Below are 18,177 nucleotides of genomic sequence, written 5' to 3'. Positions count from 1 at the left end.
AGATAATGTATGGACAGCTCTTTGAAAGCCTTAAAAAGGCTTTCTAAATGCGGATAATTATTATTGTCATTTCCATTGTTATTTTTATGCCTCTCTTGGGTATGAAATGTTTTCCTTTGAAGGGCATATTATGGTAGAAAAAATTAAATAGATGAAAGGCTGCTGGTAAGACCTTACTGTTTTAGCTCACCCAATTCCTCAAACTTATTTCCTTGCCTTATTATGGTAGGGTTAGTAGAAGAAATAACACAAGACAAAAAATCTGTAATCAAAGAAAAATTGTTATGATTCCTTCTTAATCAGCAGGCCTGCAATTTAACTGTTGATCATGACTAAAGAGCAACAGGGAAGTAGAAAGTGGAATAAATAAGTGACAGAAAACATTTGCAGGTTTCCCCTCTACTCAAGTTGGGGTAACAGCCAAATTTTATTTTTCCAAAAGTATAATTTCAAAGGAGCCCTTCTTTACATTAAAAAAAATCACATGAATTTTCTTTCTCCCATTTTCCACGAATGAATATCATTCTCTCCTTCAAGAAACTGAGCAAGATGTATTTGACTTTTTAATTTCTACATGGGGGTAGAATAGCTTTGAGTTCTTGGGTGATTTGGACTAATATAGACATCAATTATGTTTTCAAACTTCTCAGCACCCTGCACTTCCACGTTATGGGTAGTGAAGATTGTTTTTGTTTTATAGCCTTTGTTAATGTGTTTGCAGATTGCATTGAAAGAGTCTGAGAAAATTACCCCATAAATCAGCATCGACAATCTCAAGTAATTTTTTTCCTTCTGACTGTTCTAGTCTGCTGCTTCACTCAATAAGAAGGGGTGTGTGTGTGTGTGTGTGTGTGTGTGTGTGTGTGTGTATGCATGTGTGCATATGCATATGTGTGTGGTTAGGTTTCTTAAGGTGTCTGAAGTAAGGCCAACCTCTTGCAGCTGATCTGATTCTCATTTCGTTGTTTCTCAAAACTAAACAACAGGAATATTCAATTAGACTGAGGGTTAGGTCAATCGTGTCTCTCCATAAAGATTCAGCAACATTGTTTCATTTCTAAATTGGTAATTCATTTGGCATCATTTATGAAATTAGAAAAATAGAGATATTTCCCATGTGACCTGATGCTATTCTCTAAAAAAATAGAACTTGAATAAATTTGTTTTATATAGATGTGTCACAAGTGAACAGAGGAATTTATGAGGTAATTATTTAATTATAGATATAATAAATGTTCTTTTTAGATGCCCTATGGTACCATCAAGCAAATAAAAAATAATTTTATAGCCAAACTCATTGTCTAGATGGTACATTTCTCTTTTACTCAGTCATATATAGAATAGTGACCTTAACTGGATTTTATGATTCTAACCATCTACAAAGAAGCAAATTAGAATATATAAAGCAGTAAGTGCTACTTTGAGTTGGTATGTCAGACTTGCACTTCTTGATTATTCTTGCTTGCAAGAGTCTGACCTAAAATTAGCCTTGTGAAATACACTTCATAGGAAAGGACATCATTTTAGTCTAGTAATGGTTCACCCCAATTGGTATGTCATAACTTTTAATGGAGGCAGCACCTTAAGGAAAAAAATGAAGATTGATTCCCCTCCTCCCCTTTTCCCTTTAGAACATAAACTCTTCAAGGGTAAGGACTGAGGTTTTTTGTCTTTTTTCCCCACTGTATAATGTGTTTAATATGTGCTTGTTGGTTTGAAATGAATTATGTTTTCTCTCTGCCTTGTACCTTCTGCATCCTTGGACAGTATTAATGGCTTCTCTTGAATACTCTCTCCTCCCTGGGTCTTGCTGACTTATCTCTCTTGCTTCTCTTCCTATGTACCTTGTGTCCTTCTCAGTATCCTTTTCGGGATCTTCACCCATGACCCTCCCACTTATCTAAGGGGAGAGGGAGAGGGAAAGGGTGAGAGTAGGAGGGAGGGAAGGGAGGCAGGAAGAGGGAAGAGAGAGAAAGGTGGGGGAGACGGGGAGGGAGAGAGATAGGGAAAGAGGGAGAGGGAGAAAAGGAGAGAGAGAGAGAGAGTGTGTGTGTGTGTGTGTGTGTGTGTGTGTGTGTGTCAGTTTCCATATGATAGGTAAGCACTCATAATCCCAGAGAAGGCAAATGTGCAAGAAAGTCAATTGCACAGCTCATCTAAGTCTCATTACTATTATTTCACCATGTTAACCAGATAAAGTTTATGTACATTTGTTACAACAGTTTTTTTTAATTTTCCAATATGAGTGGGGGAGGTAGTAGAAAGGATATTTTTGTTAACCCCCCAAAAAAGTAAAATTTAGTTTAAAAAAAGGTCTATAGCATGAAATGATGAGGAGTGAAATGAGCAGAACCAAGAGAACATTGTATACAGTAACAGCAATATTGTTTTAAGAATGACTTTGAGCAAATAAGTTATTTTGTCTGTTATAAAAACCTAAATTAACTACAAAGGAAATATGAAGAAAAATGCTATCTGCATCTAGAGAAAGAACTGATAAAGAAAAGTATGTGTAGAATGATTTTATATAGAGAGAGATATTTGTGTCTAATGGTAGCCGTCTCTAGGGAGGAGAGAGAGAAAGAGGGAAAAAAGAAATAAAAAGAAATTTACATGATAACTTTGTTATATTTAAAATGAATGGCCAATTGTACATAATAAATTTACAATTTCATTTGCATCATCTATTTTTATTATACTTTGTTATAGAAATGCTTGTTTTCCATAAATTAAAAATAAATAAAAAACATTTTAAAGGTCTATGTAAGAGACTTTAAGCCATGTGCAAAGTTTCCCCAATTCCTTATACTCTCTAGGATAGTAAACTCCTTAAGGGAAATACCTTGTCTGAAGCTGCTACCTATTCTCCTAAGTATCTAGGATAAGAACCCAGCTATGACTTAGTAGGTAAGTTGTAGAATCATAGATTGTGCATCACTGGCAGGATTTAAACCTGACATTTGGTTACAGAGCCAGTCTTCTTCCCACTGCAGTATTATACTTCATCCTAGGGAATTTCTTGAGCCATAAAGAAGTTTAGTGATTTGCCCAGGAACAAACTACTAGTAAGTGTCAGAGATGGGATTTGAATACCTTGTCCTGATTCCAAGCCTGGCACTCTATCCACATAACCTCTACTATTCCATAAATACCTCTTTATTTTTTCCAGCACAGAGCAAATGATAGAGTTACAAAGATAAGGCTTTGGGCTTCATTTCAATGGAGTGTGGGCATGTTTACTATTCTGCTCTGACCCTTAATCATCTTGGAGATGGATGGAGGCTACCCTTACACCGTGCCACACAAATACCCATTTCTCTTCAGTGCAAATGTCATTTCAATTACTTAAAATGTCACCTTTTCATTTAATATTATCATTGTTACTAGAATTAAGTCTACATGTGTTGATGGTATTACATAGACTCCATTATTGTTTATTAAGATGAAATCTTTGATACATTTTCTTAATCTTTCTTTTTCAATTTCACACTCAGAAGCACACATTTAGAACTTCAAAATCAACTAGACTAAGCCTCTTATAATACAGATGAGGAAATTGAAGCCTAGAGAGGTTAAATGACTCAATTAAGGTCACACAGTTGTTAAGTGACCAAAATATATTCTAAACTCAGGTTGTCTCATTCCAAATTCTGCCCTCTTTCAACTAAGCCAGGATATCTCCCACAAAGAAGACACAAGAGTGTTGAAGTAATTGCAATAAAATTATATTTTAAAGAAAGTGAAATTATTGTGATACATTTGTGTATATAATTATATTGGTGGTTGGCATTCTGCTTAGATTCATATGCTTTAAATCAAAGGAGGATCAAATATATTCTCTTAACAACGAGAATACAAAGAATAAGTCTACAACATGCTAATGAAATAACACTCAGATTTGAAATGGAGAGTTGTTCTCTTCAAATGTGTATAAGGATATTCAAGGACCAGATCAATTTAGAACTTTGGTCCATACGTATGAATTTAGTGGTAGAGGGCATGCCTAGTATGGAAATTTCCTCCACAGAATGCAGTGGGCAACTGGTCTGACAGTTGTAGGTTTTGAGGATTGCCTGGAGACACTAAGGTTAAAAAAATTGTCCATGTTCACATTGCTAGTATATGTGAGAAGCTAGATATGAACCTAGGCCTTCCTGGTTCTAAATGCCAGCTCTCTATCCATTATACCACCTTGCCTATGACAGTGATAGAAGGCAAAATACATGCTAAATTTCCTGCCACTCAAACTTGTTGGTCTGCACTAAGGAAGTGCTCTAAAGTGAATAAAGTTATTTTTTTTTTATTTGCAAGAGTGGAGGTTGGGGGAGCGGAGAGGGGGTTGCAATGAAAATCAGTTAGCATTTTACTTTACACACTTAAAGGATGGATCCCAGAATAGAATCTGAGAAAATAGCTCATCCATATGATTACTTCACTTGATCATATGTTGTTCTTTCCACTCATTAGATTATTTCATGGGTGAACTTACCGCTTATTTTGAAGTTTCATTATAATACAGTGTTAAATTTTTAAGAGAAAAATTTCTGAACCAATTAAAATATATCTTTCAAATGTATTATAAAGATGTTCCTAATGGGGTCCATGAACTTTATTTTCTTAACACTTTCATAACTGTGTTGCATTATAATTGATTTCCTTTGTAATTCTATGCATTTTATTTCATGCGTTATTCTGAGACAGTCCCATATACCTTACCAGGCTACCAGAAAGTTCTCTGACACACAAGAGGTTAAAAATCTCTGCTTTTAAAGTACCCCAGTATTTTCTGTAAGAAAAATAGGGTGTAAGTTGCACTGTTCTGTGATTAAAAATGATTGTCTATTGGGCCATTTCAAACTATCAATTAGTATGAAAGAAGCTGACTTTATTAATTATTGCAGTGTTAGCTCTAAAGTATAGTTGATCTACAGATGTACACTATCTTCCTTGAAAATATTTAGGAGTATGTTGCTTTCCATTTCTGTGTTGAATAGATCATTGATTTAGAATCACATAAGGTCACATGTCATGCTCCCATTTTGCCCCCAGGAAAATCAGTTTGTTTGTGACAAAAATAAGCTGTAGGTAACTAAATAGCAATTCTGTTCCATTGGTCCTACTTTCTTTAGCCTTCCTTCCTACCTTGTACCATACCCAATTCCATCACCATCTAGTTAGGTAGCAGGCCAAACAGAACTCTGGTGCTTTTCTGCCCTTGTACCATAATTGCTTCAGGGATTTGGGGACCAAGAGATTAATTGGGCTTTTGAATTCGGCTGGGGACATGTGAATGGTTCCCATTGCTTCCCCAGGCTGCTAACCATGTTCAAAAGGGGTGGGAGGTGAGAACAGTCATTAGTGATGAGCTTAGAAAAAAAAATGTTATTCTTGTTCAGTTGTTTCGGTCGTGTTTCTACTCTCTGTGACCCCACTTGGGGATTTCTTGGCAAAGATAGTGGAATGGTTTCCCATTTCCTTCTCCAACTTATTTTACAGATGAGGAACTGAGGCAAATAAGTTTAAGTGACCTGTCTAAGGTCACATAGCTAGTGTCTGAGGCCAGATTTGAATTCAGGAAAATGAGTCTTTTTTGACATTGCGCTGGCACTCTATCCACTGTGCTACTTAGCTGGGGGGGGGGGGGCTGGAATATGACATTAAGAAAACGTTCCTTTTAGCTAATTAAACTTCATTTTTTATAATGACACTGAGCTGGTACTACACCTATACACCCCCATCCAATGATGCACTTTCCAACCTTCTCACCTTCTGTGATGATTGCTTTTCTTGTCCACACCTTTCTGCAACTCCTCTTGTATAAGACAATCCAAGGCAATTCCTTCTGCTCTCTTCATATTTCATTGATACCAGTGCAACACATGGGCTGGCCATTTGTTGCCTCTTTTCCTCATTAGATGACCAGAATGGACAAGATAAAGGCTGGACCTGTGAATTTCCTTGATTATAGACAACTCATAGGTGAAGAAACTCCCTCCACTAGTGGAGTTTGGCATCTTCTCTACAATTTATAGTCTCAGAACAGGGGTTCTTGACCTTTTTGGTGGATCTGTGGCAGTCTGATGAGGCCTATGGACTCCTCACAATAATATTTTAGAATACACAAAATGAAACAGGATTATGAAGGAAATGAATTGCATTAAAATGCATTCATCAAAATGTATTTTTTTTAAAAATCTCATAGCTCCCAGGCTAAGAACTTCTATCTTAGAGACTCTCTGAGGCATTGTCAGCTGAAGAATTTAATATAGGATTGTATAGCCAGTATGTGTCTGTCAGTCCTGGTTGCAAGGTAGTCCGTCTATCTACTAGATAAGCCAAAAACATGACCCATGTGGCCTGCATCAGGAACAGGATTAAAATGTAATTAGGAAACATTTGACAATTTAAAAAATATATATAGTAGAACATATATAATGTTAATATGTGGTTTTCTAAGTCCGTATGTATCCAGCAGGTATCCTTATATATGGGATAATGGTTTCTGTTTCTATTTGAGTTTGAAGCCACTGTACCACACCAAACTATTACTTTTTTTACTGGACTTGCATGGTTTTAATTATGTAACCAATTTTTTTCTCAAACTCATTGTTGACATCATGCTGCTGCCTACTCACACCCACTTTTTCATTGACCCTTGGCTACCTTACTTTTTTTTTTTCTGAGATTGTGGCATATCATTATTCACAGCCATATAGCATCCCTAGGAGAATGTTAATACTTTAAAGACTGGTTTCTGTAACAACAGGAAGTTTGGGATCATTGAAAAATCTGAGCATATCTTTGACACCCATTAAAGAGTCAGCTGATTAGACTTTTTCTTAAAAAAATTTAAAAATGTAATTTAAATACTTAAACTTAATGTGATGAATCAGGAATGCCTGAGTTTGATTTAATTTAAAAAGTTAAATATTTTTAAAAAAACATTTTTTCTGTAAAAGAGCTTTTATTCATACTTTACAAAAAATAGACATTAGTGTACAATCATTTTTATATCTTAAATATTAAGCACTTTTTATTAAAACAGGACTCTTAAACTGTATACTAGCAGCAGAAGTTACCTAATTGTTAAAAAAATCTGTTTGTATAAAAAGAAAAGTAGAAGAGTCTATGGAAGCTGTGACAACTTAGGCTAATATAAATAAATAAATGGGACAAATACAAACAAGTGGGCCAGATCTTTAAAAAGTTAATACAGTTAGCCACTTAAATATTTCACCTACTATGAAAAAAATATGCAATAAATCTCTACTAAGCTATTAATAATAAGATTTTTTTTAGTCTTAACTGAAGCTAATACATGTTTCTGAATGAGGCAACCCATTGCTGGCACTTAAGTGCTCTTAAATAAAAGCTTTGTTAGCTAGTCATTGTTGCATATTTTAAGTGGCTTCATCTACTCCTGAGTTTTCTAAGTCGTCATCTATATTTGCGGTACTGGCAACACTGTCTGAGATTTCTAGATTTTCTTCATTTAATTCATTTAAGTTCTCTTCTTGAGCTTCATTTGTACTATTTTGAGATGCCTGTGTCCTGGGCATGATAACTGACAAATCATTTTCTTGGGACTGACTGTTATTTAACAGTTTTGCCTGTCTCCTTTCCAAGGCTAGTTGTTTGTTCTTCTGAATTCTTTGCCATTGTTCCTCCGTTAAATTTGTGCTTGACTAAGAAACAAATATTTCTCTATCAATTGGATTTGCAAACAAGGAATCAAAGTCTGTAGGAGCTGTATCTAGTCCATTACCTTCTGCTTTATCACCATCATTACTAATAAAATCCTCATGTATAATAGGAAGATCAAGTTGAATTCGTTTTAAGCAGGTCTGAACTTCCTTCTTATTTCCCAAATGTTCTACTCTACCAATAAAATCCTCAAATTGCAGTTTAGGGAATAGCCTATGTGCCCAATGCTCCATGTGTCTGATTAATGTCTTCAAATCATCAGTCTCATGACCTTTACCTTTGAATTTTACCTTATCAAACACATGCCTTAATGCTGGAAGTCCTCTTTCTGAAATTAACCTCTGAGCATCTAACTTAGGCAAATTCCTTTTTACAGTTTTCTTTGTAGCTACAGGCATATCTCCCATGTGATCTCTCCTCGTATCTCTGGTGGGCTCATTTTCTCCAGCATCATCCCTTCCTGGAGAGGCTGGTAGTGGAAAAGGTTGGAAAGTTTCATCTTCTACCACCTTATAATCAGGAAGATCCAGCAAATTGTTCTCCTCTGGTTCTATTGTTCCTGTGAGCCTGTGCCACACCGTGACCCTAAAAAAAAATATTTAAAAAAAAATTCTGATTCCTCTTGCTCCAAGAGCTATGAAAGCTGGAGAAACCCCATACTTTGAATCACTTGGGCAGTGGTTGTATTTGGGAAGTGTCTTTTTTTATTTCAATTAACCAACTATCTTTTTATACACCTAATACTGACATGGAACTCAGCTAAGAACTTGACTGTTATTTGATAGGGACATGTGGAAAGAAAGCATGTCTTTAACTTCTTAAGACTTCTTTTTTTCCATTTTTTGCCTAATACTATGACTGAGAAAGGGTAGTGTTCCATAGCGGATAGAGTGCTGGCTTTGAAGTTAGGAAGAACCTCTTCAAATCCTTTCAATATCATAGGTAACTCTGAATCCAATCTAATGCAAAGTGCAAGGGATACAATTAATAAAAAGAAAGACAGCTCCTGCCCTAAAGGAGCTTACAGTCTAGTGGGTGGGGGAGACAACACCACTGAATGAGGTGGGAAATTGGAGTGGGGAAAAGGAGTCATGTTCTGTGGAGTTGAAGCCAGGCAGGGCAGTAGCTGTAAAGAGCCAAAAAGTCAAATTTCTACCATCTATAAAGGAAGGCATTGGGAGGAATTTACTACTTCACCCTCCAGTCAGAGAGGAGAGAAGGCTAAGGGGGATAAAGTCAGTCAGTGTTTGAGTCAGCAGTATGGTGATGAGTTTAGAAGTGATGAGATTATCCTGGAAGGGGAATCTTGTTCCATGGAGTTGAAATCAGGGCATCAGATGCAGGTTGGAGAGAGTTATAAGTGGAATACAAGAGTCTAAGACTAAATTACAAAGCCAGTGTTAATAGACATTGGTGATGGGAGTTTCCTCTGAGATTTCCATTTATCAATATAATTAGAAAAGCTAAATCTCATATCCACTCTAATAAGTCTTTTCAAGCAGCAGGTAATACAACAGATGTAATGGAATCAGGAATGCCTGAATTCAAATCCTGCCTGAGACACTTATTCATTGTATATAAGTTAACTGGTCAAGTTGCTTAGCCTCTTTCAGCTTCAGTTTTCTCATCAGCAAAGCCAGGATAAAAATTGCACCTAACTAACCAGTGTTATATTGAGAGTTAAAGAAGACAATGCAGAGAACATGTTTTACAAGCCATAAAGCATTATGTAAATGCTAGCTCCTTTTTGATCAACTTTGAAATTACTTTGGGCTTTTTTTTCCTGAACATGCTACCTTCCTGATAAAATATAGAGTATAAGACTGAAATTGTTAAGAGTGCTCTTTTTTAGCTATAGCAGAAGAATAACCTCAAGGTTTCTATAATCCTTCTGCTTAAACATCTTAGTATTAGCAATACATTTTAAAATAACTTCACATCTGCAAAGAACATTGTCACTTTTGAATGTTCCTTCCATTTTTCTTTTGTCCTTTAGTCTGTACTATATAGGTTTTTTGTCTTTTAATATGCCTTCTGTAGGTATCCTCTTCTAAAAGTTATTTCATACTATTTTAAGGATTTTTGTTACTCTTTTAGTGATACTTTCCATTTTCCTCAAATATCTCTTTCAGTGGAATGCATAACTGGCCATTGTACTCTAGGAGTCTCAAAAATACCAATTGTGTTATTTACAGGACCATAAAATTTTAAAACTGAAAGGATCATGGAGACTGAGGACCCATTCTAGCCCCTCTTCCCACATTTTTTAGACATGAATGAATAGAGGTACGTGGAGGTGAAATGATTTTTGCCCATTTTCATGAAACTAGTGTATCATAGAGCCAGAAATAGAACCCTGAACTCCTATGTATGGGTATATCATAGTCTGGCCAGTGTGTTTTGCATCCACCTACTTTGTCCAGTGTAAATGGTTATACCATTCCTTTTTACTCTGCAATGACTTTCATTGAGGAGACTGTTTAATATTCTGGAGTTTGATACAAATAGCACAAAGTCAACTGCAAATAGTATTTGGAAAACCTTCCCACATCCCCAGGGAATTCTTCTTCTATTTGATCTCTCCATAGGATACTTTTTGTGACACTTAATGTGCCAGTCTGTTTGGGCTTAGTTGAAGTACTAATTCTATAAGGTACATCAGTCCTCAAACCATGCTTGAGGTGCTGAGGCCTTACAGTCTACATGTGTGGTTCCACTATTTTGGCTGATGAAAGTAGATAACTATTATAATGATGGCAGGTCTGTTGCATTTTGCACCCATCCATTATAGACCTCCTTATGGTTTCATTTACAATGTAAGCAGATTTCCTTTGAATGATTTGGCTTAGTTACTTCTTAAGTCAAGCTCCCAGCTACAAACTTATTCTTCTTTCATTCCTTTTCACTATTTTGTAAGGTGATACTGTTACCCTCTGTGATGTTTCATAAATACACTCAACTCTTGATGCACTTGATTGCCACATATTTTCAATTGGTTCAGAAATTAACTATTTTTTAGTATTTTCTGGAAGGTTTTCTGCCTCTTTGTGGTGGTGACTTTTTCCCTTGTTAAGACTTCTCTTAGAAATGACAATAAAATAAAAATCTTTCCTTTGGTCCATTTCTCATTTTTCTGAGTTGACCACTTGTTCAAATCTCTCTTTGTTTGGAGCTGCTAAAAATACAAACCAGATCATCCTTTCCCTCTTCTAAATAGGCATTTACTTTTACCTTTGTGCCAACTGGTCAGTGATAGGATGGGGTAAGATCATATCAACATGGAAACATTAAATAGCATGTAAAAATTGTATCTGGGACAAGTAAGAAATGATCAGGTGGTGAATAATTTAGTATTTTAAATTATAGGAGGCAGTATGGTAAAATAGGAATGAATTCCTACACACAGACACACACACTTCATTTCCTTTATTTCAGCCTTTGTTAGTAAATATTTGTCTTTGCCTTGTCAAGGAGATTTTCCCCAAACTTAAACTCCTAATTGGTTTTCAGTTGATATACAAAGAAGCTAACAGGACATTATAAGATGAACAATAAGATGCACTTTTAACATATTTCACTGACTTTTCACAGAACTTTCTGTTTCATTATTTTCTACATGTCCCACTATTTCCACCCTTTTCAATATAGGTGGTCAGTATATTATTTTCTTAATAACACTGGTTTCTTCATAATTTTAATTGTGTGATTTTTTCCTACTCCCCAATATTATCACTATTTAACCTGAATAATACCATCATTGTTCACAGTGATTAAGCTAGAAAATGTTTTGTACTCTTATTAATGTTCACAAGAAATAATGCAGGCACATTTAATTGTAACCCCATTGTGTAGCTGTGTAGAAATCCAAGGTTTGTTTTGTGATTAAAGGCCTAAGTTCAGCCAGTAATGACCTGAATAGGGCCTGCTTTTAATGTAATCTCTGCCTGCTGACTGCTGTTCCAAGAATAAGAATTTAAGCCAAAAGATTTAATGAAATCCCTCTGGATTAATGCCACCTGGGCTGAGGAATTGGCTCATTTCGTAGCTGTGCTCAAACTAGAACGTTTGGTATCTCAATCAAGGAGTGTCCAAGAGAGGCAACTCTGAGTTCATTAATAATTTACATTTTTTTGTTGTTACTGACAAACCTGGTACTTACGATTCTGTTGCCATAGCAGTCCATCTGGGTCTAAAGGGATTGGGCTTCTAAGTGGTGATCATATAGGCATTCACAGTATGTGCTAGAAATCCAGTGCTAAACAGATCTTTAGCTCTGTGCATGACTTAGTTAAAGCTCAGCTAAAATCAATAATTCAATTAAAATGAAGTGACTGAAATATTTGAAAGGAAAGTTTACTTGTGAGCATTGGTTTTTGTATCCCTTTAAAAATCATTTCTATTTTTTAAATAACAAGGTTTTGTTGTATTAAACAATATAAATAAAAAATAATTTCATCATGTAATTTGTTTAAAATTTCAGAAAAAAATGAAAAATTTGTAAGCCTCCTACAGTACATTCTATTTCATGCTTAATTCTGCAAATATAATTATGATTTGGACTTCTAGTATCAGAGGTTTACATCTTAGCTTCTGTAGAAACATCAATAATCCCTGAGTCTCAGAGTAATTTTCTGTTATTTCTGTGTTGGGCCTGGTTCTAAGAGTAGAAGTGGGAATTTTAAGGCTCCATCTGCTTTATTGACAATAGACGTGTGTGGTATTTTATGAGAAATCTGAATATTTATCTGCGTAAATTCATAATAATATTGTTATGCAAAGACATAAAAAGCCAGAGTGACCCTGATAGATATGGTCTGTGCCACACCAACACTGTGAGCTACATGACTGCAAAAGGCATCTGAATGTGAGAGGTGTGGAATAAGCCTAGGTAAGCAAAAATAATTATGAGTTAGAAAGATTCTGTGGCAAATGGGAAAACACTCTGGGCGTGTATATTCAGTGAACAAATGGACGAAATAGCTATTTGTTTCCTACTGTAGAGCAAGCCTACCCTTCCATCCTTTTGATAGATGTCCATGTAAAAGAGAAATGAAATAAATTCCCAAAAGATGGTCCCACAAGTCCTAAAAATGTTTAATTACTTGACCCTATTCCTTCAGAAAACTGGTCCCTTGCTAGGTCATAATATATTAATTACAAGAGAATGATTTTTTCTTTCATTTTTAAATGGAAGCCTTTAAAAATCGACTTTAGAGGGGGCTTTATTACACAGGAATTTTTTTAAGAAGGAGTGCAATCAATCAACAAAAAATTTGTTAAGCATGTGTTATTTGCCAGGCACTGGGAAGTACAAACATGAAAAAATTAAAGCCTCTGGCCTTAAAAAGCTTATGTTCTATTGAAGGAGATAGTACAAATACATACCAACTAAATGGTTTAGTGGATAGAGTGCCAAATTTGAAGCAGGATAACCTGAATTTAAATCTTGTTTTGGATGCTAACTAGCAGCTATGTGACCTTGGGCAAACCACTTAACCTCTTTTATCCTGTTTCCTCATCTATAAAACGGGAATAATCATAGCACCTAATTTGCAGTGTTGTGTGAGGACCAAATGAGATTTTATATATATAATATATAAAACTTTGCAAACCTTAAAGGATTATATAATTCTAGTTATGGTTATTATTATTATCATTATCATTATTATTATTTACAAATCATGCAAAATAGATACAGGATAACCTGAGTGGGGAGGCACTAGCAGCTGGGGGGGGGGGCGGGGAACAGGAAAAGCCTCATGCAGGAAATGGTTCTTTAGCTAAGGCTTGAAGGAAACAAGCTATTCCAAGAGATGAAGTGAAGAGGGAGAGCATTCCCGGTAATGAGGAACAGCCATTTCAAAGACAAAGACATAACACTAACAAGTCCAGGTTGGCTAGATTGAAGCATGCCAGGCTTATTTATTTAATATGGATGCCCAGATATTGAGTAGTAGGGATGTATGTGTGTGTGTATGTATATGATGACTAATAGACCCAGATAATTCTAAGAAGCAGTCTAGGATATAGTTGTTTTTTTCTTTTTAATAACATCACAATTTCTAGTTGACTTTATTAGGAAACTGCTGACTTTCAAGAAACATTGATATGAATTCAAGTCTTGCAAGCCCTATAATGGAACAGATACATCAAATGAAGCTTTGGAAATAAAGCTTTCACTTTGACGGCATTCTACCAAACACATGTATGAGACAGTAACTAAGACTGTTGGTGCTTAAACATTTTAGGGCCCCTATGGAAAGCAATACTAAAGCTTCATCTGAATTCTAAAAACATTGTGGTGTGCCAATCATCAGCATCTTATTAAAGATTAGTATTTGTAATTTATTTTATTTTATTTTTTTGGCAAGGCAATGGGGGTTAAGTGACTTGCCCAGAGTCACACAGCTAGTAAGTGTTATGTGTCTGAGGCTGCATTTGAACTCAGGTCCTCCTGATTTCAGGGCTAGTGCTCTATCCACTGTGCCACCTAGCTGCCCTTGTATTTTCTTTAAATATTTTTATTCTATCTTTACATCTCTCTGCCTACCTAGAAAGAAACTGAGAACAATTACTTATTCAGTGCTATATATTGTGTGTACATGCATATATATATACATTATATTTGCGTAATAAATGATAAATCCAAATATGTTTATTATATATATAAATAATAGAGTATGTGGATGATATTATTATTACATTTACAATGAGTTGATGTCATGTCAAACCAAATCAGAAATTCTTGACTTCTTTAACACATTAGAAGAACTTCCAATATTGATGTTTGGGGAGGACTTTGCTTTTACTGCTTTAAATGATGGCTTCGACTTGGTATTCTTTTAAAGTAAGTTACGTTGGATTACAAATCTTAACTAAAGCTGAAGTGAGGGAACAAGAATTTGTGATCCCCAACTACCCCTCACATGGTGAATAGATACATTGGCTGTCACGAAGGCCTCTTATGTTACATCTCAGTGAGATGACTCCATTTCTAATGTTGGTGTCAACTTAGAACCAAATGTCTGAAAAACTATTAAGGTTATCCTTGCATCACAATGAATTGTCCTTCCCCTTTAAATGTCACATCAGACCTATATGAGAGTGCAACAGGTGATATAGAATAGTTTATCCTAATTATTTTAACTCAAAGTCAATCTTTCAGCTGAAAGATGTGTTTGTTTAGGTTATTTTCTCCTTTTCCCTCAAACAATTTTATTTATTTAAGGTCAAAATGAGCATTTTCTTATCCCAGTTTGAAAGATAATTACAACTGTTATTCTCTATTTGGGAGTCATGGTTGAGAGAAGGAGGGAAATCAAATTCTGGAGAATTTCCACAGGAGTTGAAAATAGTGACATTTCAGAGATCTCATTACTCGTTTGGTAATAGTGGCTGCAACTAACTCTTTTTATGCCTGGAGTAAATACAAATCTCCCTCAAGGAGGTGCTCACCTGGGGTTGAGGAAGTGTATACCATCTGTTAGCTTCCTATTTGAACTAATTATTTTTGCTACCTAGGGGCTAAGCTCAGTTATTTCCAAGCTATAGAAGGACAGCAGACACTATCAATGTCCACTAAACGCTGTTGCCCGGGGACAAAGTTCTTATTACCCTTCCTTGTTTACAACTTTGGTGGCCTGGGTAATAAAATAAAAATTTTTCCCAAGGAGTGAGCAAGATTCTTCTTTTTTTTGGTCTTTTCCCATATGTTCTCACTACCAAACTATTCTATGCTGGGGGAAAAAATGGTAATCATCACCTGAAACTTCTTAGCTCACTTTATACATGGTCACCACTTCTATCCCTCTAGTTACTGTTCCATTGATTTGCCTTTACCTGGAAGTGTCTTTCCCACCTTCTTTCTTTTAGTTTATTTTAATAGTTTGTTTCCTATCACTCTTCCAAATAAGCACCTCCCTTCCCTAACTTACAGAGAGTTGCATATTTGGAAAATAAACTATGAAAAAAGATGAATATTACATTTTAATGAAATACAAATTGATTCACCCAATCACCTGAGCTTAAAAAGTCAATGTCAGAGGATCATAGAACTAAATTTAGAAGGTCCCTTAGTAGGTAGGTACTTAGTCTAACTACCTCATTTTAGAGTGAAGAAAATGGAGATCTAGAGAGACAAAGTGACTTGCTTCACAAGTAGTAAGTTGTAGAGTTTGGATTTGAACTCAGATCGTGTTACTCCAAGTTCACACTCTTTGTACTCCTCATTTTTTTTTTTTACTTTTCTCATTCCCCTAACTGTCACATCCAATGTTTCTAAGGTAATTCCATGATGTCATTCACATAAGTTCCTCCATCTCTGTCCTCACCACCACCTAGTTGAGGTATATGATTGAAAACTTCCAAAAAGTAGACCCCACCACCTCTGAGTCCATTCCACTTTGGGATAATTTTTAGGAAGGTTTTTTTTTCCTCTTTAGATCAATTCTGATATTCCCTGACTGCAAATTCCACCAGTTACTCCATTTCTGTTCCCTAGAATCAAGTAGAACAAGTAAAATATGCCTTCTATATGACCCTCCTTCAAAATCAAAGACTATTTTCTCATCCTTTCTGAGTCTTCTTTTCTCCTGATTAAACATGTCTGGCACCTTGTATGGCATATACATATTCATATATGTATGGCATATACATATATTCCTCTAACCTTCTGATAACCATCCTCTAGAGGCATCCCAGTCGACCAGTATCAGTGCTAAAATTCAGCAAAAAAGAAGTGAACGTTCCACTGCAGATGTTATCTAACTGAGATTACATACTTCAAAACTAGCTCCTCCCTGGTACTCCTTTCTAGATCTTCTATTTTAAGGAAAGTACCCAGACCAGGCAGGTTCACTCCTTACTCCTCTATCTCCATTCCTGACTATCTAAATTGCTTTCTCCATCATTATGCAGCAGCCTTCTTGCCCTGAAGATTTTTCTGCCCCTATAACCCTTTCTTCTGATGGGTGAGTTTTTCTTAAAAACTCTATTTTAGGAAAAGTGCTGAGATTAGCCATGTTTAGTCCTTCATACCTCTTTGCACTCATCTCCTGGTTTTCTTTCTCCAGACAGTTACATCTGTCCCATTCCTCCATTTCATCTTCCTTTATCAATTGTCTTCTTCCATTACAATGTAAGTGACTTGAGGGCAAGGGTTTTCTTTCTTTTTTGACTGGATTTGACTTCCAGTGCTTACTTTACCCTTTGTAAAGGATTGAATGCTTGTTGATTGGACTTCATTTGCTCAGATTATGTCTACTAATGTAGTTGAACATTATATTACCTTTTTTGGGTACCACATCGAGCTGTTGGCTCATGTAGAGCTTGTAAACGCACTCAGACTAATGTCTTTTTCACATGGCATGTTTTCACATGCCACCTCTCCTAGCCTGTGCTTGTACACCTGGTTTTCTGAAATCAAAATTTGCATGTACATTTTTATATTTTATGCTTTCCTTTAAGCTACATCCCAAAGACCATCCCTTTAAAGAACCATTCTCTGATCTCTGTAGCTTTAAACAATTTGTCATTCTTTAGAACTATTATATTATTTTGTGCCTATGTTAAATATTATGCTTACTGACTATTATACCTAGTTGTGTATTTGTGTCTTTATAGTGTTTTATATATGAGTTTTATTATTAATTGTATATATTAGATTTATAATGTTTTATGTTAGTGTTTTATATAAGAATGTTTCATAATTTTTTTTTTTAATGAACAAGTAAAAACTTCTGAAAATTCAGTATATGTGCTTTGTGCATTACCCATAGAGCAATGTGTAGATAGACTGGATTGAAAGAATGGAAAGGTTTTGCCACATTAATTATTAAACAGATTTTAAAAGACAGTATCTTCTAGGTTTACTTTTTTGTCTGGGTCTGAGTAGTCATTTTAGATTCTTTTATTGAAAAGTCTAAATGTAGCTTTAAAGGAAATCTCTATGCTTCAGAATTTCTCCAGAGAATTAAGGTGTGTTCAAAATATCCGACTGGGAGAAATCACCTGCTTTGGGAAATTTGCAAATGATTGCATATTTAGATATTCGCCAGTCTCGTAAAAAAAAAATACCAAATTTCAAAGGCTGCGTTGAGATGCAGAGTAGGTTAATTTATGCAACTCAGTTATTGTGCCCCATAATAGCATATTCTACCTCACATTAACTAATACTTTTCTAATACCTTCCTTTAAAGGCTATTATAATTACTCTGCAGATAACACTGAGTAATTGATCAAACATTTACTGAACTTAAAATAAGAAATTTTTATATATATATATAAATATATAGATATGTGTGTATATATAAATATATATTTCCCACTTATAATATTCCCCTGGGAATGGGGTGGAAGAGTGGTGCCCTGAAACTAAAGATAAACTTTTTAATAAAAAACAAGTTATCCAAGGAAAAAATATCTTGAAATTATTGTTAAAATGTGTTTTCTTCAACTAACATCTTTAAATATTAT

At 35.3% G+C, this 18,177-nt stretch overlaps 1 pseudogene; it reads right to left on the bottom strand.

Moving 5' to 3' along the window:
* Window positions 1–7,385: 7,385 nt before the first annotated feature.
* LOC114028265 lies at window positions 7,386–11,877 on the bottom strand (annotated as a pseudogene).
* Between the last annotated feature and the right edge of the window lie 6,300 nt (window positions 11,878–18,177).

Source organism: Vombatus ursinus, unplaced genomic scaffold, assembly GCF_900497805.2.
Source record: "Vombatus ursinus unplaced genomic scaffold, bare-nosed wombat genome assembly UNPS02014874.1, whole genome shotgun sequence".
In the NCBI taxonomy this organism is placed as follows: domain Eukaryota; kingdom Metazoa; phylum Chordata; class Mammalia; order Diprotodontia; family Vombatidae; genus Vombatus; species Vombatus ursinus.
The sequence above is the reverse complement of the archived record's forward strand: the minus strand, read 5'-3'. Positions and strand labels throughout refer to the sequence as shown.